Source organism: Trachypithecus francoisi, unplaced genomic scaffold, assembly GCF_009764315.1.
Source record: "Trachypithecus francoisi isolate TF-2019V2 unplaced genomic scaffold, Tfra_2.0 Lachesis_group1, whole genome shotgun sequence".
NCBI lineage: Eukaryota > Metazoa > Chordata > Mammalia > Primates > Cercopithecidae > Trachypithecus > Trachypithecus francoisi.
This window is the reverse complement of record NW_022681454.1, coordinates 133,570,448-133,575,043: the sequence shown is the minus strand read 5'-3', so window position 1 is coordinate 133,575,043 and position 4,596 is coordinate 133,570,448. Positions and strand designations below refer to the sequence as shown.

At 34.7% G+C, this 4,596-nt stretch overlaps 1 long non-coding RNA gene across 1 annotated transcript; it reads left to right on the top strand.

The window, feature by feature from the left end:
- The first annotated feature begins 1,005 nt into the window (after nt 1-1,005).
- Nucleotides 1,006-3,503, top strand: LOC117084807. Its single transcript, XR_004437678.1, has 3 exons — nt 1,006-1,145; nt 1,406-1,470; nt 3,431-3,503. It is a non-coding gene; the product is annotated as an uncharacterized LOC117084807 (long non-coding RNA).
- The last annotated feature ends 1,093 nt before the right edge of the window (nt 3,504-4,596 follow it).

Here is a 4,596-nt window from a genome sequence, read left to right as displayed (position 1 = left end):
CTAAAACAATCACTGAACACTGTTCTAGTCACAGGCAGAAACAGAACTTTACTGTGGTTAAGACAGATGTATCTCATTGCGAGTTTTTGCTTAAAAGCTATGTCTAGCATGGTCGTGTGAATAAGAAATTGTTGATTTCAAGATAGACATTAATTTCTTTCTAAAACTTGCCCCTTTTCTTTAGCCTCACCGTTTATTGGTGAGGTTTGTCATTTCTTGTGCACAGCAGTTGGAATATATTTTTTCATTAAATGCTAGAGCCGCTGATAAATTGATAACACATGTTTGCTCTATTTCTCACTCACTCAGCAAACCCTTTATTAAGCAGTGATCATGTGGCTGGCTCCAAAGGAGCTGCACTACTTTAATGTGTCTGTAACCATGGGACCGGCCTAAATTTGATCTGCTCTGTTAAAAACAAAATGTGGTTACCTTGTAGGTATGCTGGAGTAGGCAGATAGCCAGCAATGGAAACTGACCCAGTAGTCTCATAGGCAATTATGATTATTCCTTTGTCATTTTATTATTACATGACTCTGTTGACATCAATATTAGTCAAATTGACATTTCTGGTGTTAAAGCTTAAAACTCACTAGATCCAGACAATGAGATATCAGGCCTCTCAAAGGGTATAAAAGAACAGAAATTCACCAGATCATCACATCCAGACAATGAGATGCCAAGCCCCTCATTCATCATGATTGCTTCCTTGCCCCTCCCAAGTTCCAGTTTTCATATATAGTTACATTTCTTTTTCTTCCTTGCTATATAAACCTCTAATTTTAGTCAGTCAGGAAGATGGATTTGAGACTGAGCTCCCATCTCCTCAGCTGCAGCACCGAATTAAAGCCTCCTTTGGCAATATTCGTTGTATTAGTGATTGGCTTTCTGTGCAGCGAGCAGCAGGATCTAAAACAAATCTCTGGTGTGTAAGTAACAGATTTTGATTCCCTGACCTGGAACCCACCTTGTGGCTTGGTTGTCATGGGCAGGGAGTCTCAGAAGCCCTCCTAAGCAACTGCTTGCCCAATTTTGATTGGAGGTGAGTTTCAGTATCTCTCTGTTCCTACTGCAGCTGGCCCCAGATACATTCCTGATTGCCTAGGAAGAACTGCCTTTGAAATCTGGCATCTGCATCTGTTTAGGTGAGCATCCTTTGTGGGCCCAGGCACATGAACTACTCCCATCACCTTGAGAAATTAAAAAAAAAAAATTCATTAGTTGGTTGAACAAGCCCAACTGACTGAGAGAGGGAAGTGCCCGACTGTTTCAGTATGAACACTATATGGGGATTGTTTGCAATTGTGCGTCATGTGTCCGGGAAAGTGAGTGTCTTTTGTGGGTACCAGACAGTGGGATTGGCTCCTCTCAATCAGAGAAATTTTGAGGGAATTTTTGTTTGCAGGTTGATCAAGCCCAACCAATGGAGAGGGGAAGCACCCTGACTGTTTCAGTTTCGACATTCTTGAGGTTAGTTGTTGCAGCAGTTGGAATGTGTTTTGGTGATTGATTTTGTATGTGTTATGGAAAATTAGAATTCAGTAAGCTGATACTCCTTTGTAATACTGTTTGGCCCCAATACTTTTATACAGTGTCAGGCCTGGTTAGCATGTGACATTCTTCTTTGGTGCTATTTGGCCCTAGTGTTCTGTGCAGCCTGGGAAGGTTTAGCCTTTAAAAGTCAAACTGCCATGGAGACTGCTTTACCCATAATTTTGATCTACAACTTCGTTGGATTAACTCTCAGGGCAAACAAAGTGTAGCCATGCAAACTGGTTAGTTTGTATTGGTATCTCATGGCTACAGCTCTAAGTTAAAATCTATTGGATCTTTGTCTATGTGTATGTATACATGTCTAGATGTGTTTATGTATTTACATTTTTTGTGTTATATGTTGTGTCTACCAAATTGGTTTAAAAATAAAAGTGCAGTCATAAATTAAGCCCAAAGTATTTCTCAAATTCACATGACTTAAGTAAACCTTTAATAAATAAGCTGGCTTTAAAATTGTTGGTAAAATAAAAACAGAAATTCTTCAGAATTGTTAGCACACATTTTTTTTCTGGGTTTATGTTTATCTCTGCTAGATATTTTGAGGTATCACAGTTTGGTATAAAAGGTTATAAAACTATGAACCCAACCAAACAAAATGATCTTTGTGTAATTTTTTTTGGATAAGTAAGACTAACGTAATGTTGTTAGTTTAATGAAAACAGCTAAATCTCCTGAGTTATTGGTGAAAATGCTCATGTAGTGAACTTTAAGGGTTTTTCTATGTTCACTGATGTTCACTGGCTATGAATAAGATAAATAAATAAAGGTTAACAAAGAAATAACTATTTTAGAATGATGACTAGCTATATCTAATATATTGGTTTTTAGAAATAATCTAATAAGCTGTTAGAAAAGGAAGCATTTAGAACATATAAGTGAGATAAATGCTGTAGGTAAACTTTTTGTGTAATTATACACTTTAAATTATTTTTGATGCTCATTGAATGTCTGAGTCATTTCCAATTAAAAAACAATTATATGGGGAAATGTGTTTCTAAAAATTATGGAATGATTTTCATCTATAAAATGCTAATATCTGATAGGCAGCTGAGGATTTCTTGCTTCCTACATTTTCACTAAAATTTGAGCTTTCTAAGGATAAGAATTATAGATAATATATAATTCTGTATATAAAATGGGCCAAAGAAAATATGTTTTTAGTGAGAAAAAGAACAATTTTGTCTAATTCAGAAGTTATCTAAAAATTAATTCAAATTACAGACTCAAAAAGGTTATTTTTGAATCAAGGTATAAAGTAACCAGGGAGTAGAGGAGAAAGATGTGAAGAAAGCTATGGATAGGAGCTTGCATTTTTAGTAAGGCAGATTATAAAGAAAGAAGATTTAGGTCAAAATAGAAAGTCCAAGCATGTTATAGATAATCTGGGTAAGTCATACACATTTTTTTCTTGTTTCTCTGTATGTCTACTTTGTGCACAAAAGAGAAAAATAGAAAGTTAAAAATGTTTACATAGTATTCTTTAAAACATGATAGAAAATTAGAGAAATTAGATTAATTAACGTGTCATAGTTAAACTTCTTAGTCTTAATGAAAGTGAAATAAGAACTATATTAAAAATGCACTGGAAGTTTGGTAATTATTTTTTTAAATATAGTTAAACATGAAGCCAGATTTAACATGGAACCAAATTTCACATACATGCTTGTATTGCTTCACACTATATTTACTATTCTGTATAGATAGTACTAACACTAAAGTACTTACTGGTTATGTACCTAAAGTGAGTTTCTTAATTGTACAAAATGTTAGGGGTATTGATGGATTTAAAGGTATTACATTTTGTATCAGGAAGAAAATATTCATCCTGTTTTTTTTTGTGTGTGTGTGTGTGTTTTTGTTTTGTTTTTGTTTTCAGGTTCTGGTTGACACTGTGGCCTACAAGGTAAATTAAGAGGAGAAAAATTTGGGGTTGGCTTCTCATTTATTTGTAGTTTTTTTTTTTTGTTTGTTTGTTTGTTTGTTTGTTTTTGAGATGAAGTCTCGCACTGTTGCCTAGGCTAGAATGCTGGAGTGCAATGGTGCGATCTCAGCTTGCTGCAACCTCTGCCCTCTGGGTTCAAGCAATTCTCCTGCCTCAGCCTCCTGAGTAGCTGGGACTACAGATGCCCACCACCAAGTCTGGCTAGTTTTTTGTATTTTTAGTAGAGATGGGGTTTCAGCATATTGGCCAGGCTGGTCTTAAACTCCTGACCTCGTGATCCACCTGCCTTGGCCTCCCAAAGTGCTGGGATTACAGGCATGAGCCACTGCCCTCGGCTTGTATTTGGTTTTAATTTTTATTTATTTGCTGCTTTATTCCCCTCTCAGTTTTACATATATATATATATATAATATATATATATATATATATAGCCATTGATTTTTAAAGTTTCTAATGGAAGGCTTTTATTTCCTTCTATTAGTAGTCATTTTGTTTCCTATGCATTTCCAACAATGTATTATTTCTTTATTTATCCAAAGTTTCTAAGCTACCTTTGTCAAGCCTCCAATAATTGATAGAGGACACCAGCCATTTAAAATTTGATTGGTTTTTGCTTACTTCTGATATTCTTCAGAGCTATGAGAGATCTCACATGTCTAAAAAATTACATAAAAGACTTACCTTTATAAGTTCTGAACGAAATTTTGCATTATGTACTTTGTTATTTAGAAAAGTACATGAGAATAGAAGTTTTTAAATGTTGTTTATTTCCAAGATAATTCAATTACATCTATAATTTGAGTTCGTTTCAGATCTTTTCCTTTAATGAATGGAAAAAAGCTGTGATATGGGAACAAAGTTTTAATGTTCAGGAAAGATTGGTCTTGTCCTCAAGGAAATGGTATTGATTGGGATTTCTCTCAAACTACTTTAGTTGTGTTTACTGTTATTAACATTAAGTGACATTCCCTTGGATTAGGTAGTACTTTTTTTTTTTTTTAATGTGAGACTTCCTAATGATTTTTAACTCCAAACCATTTATCACTGATGGGTCTTCATGTAAGTATTTGAAAACAAAATAAGTACAATTGTTGCACTGA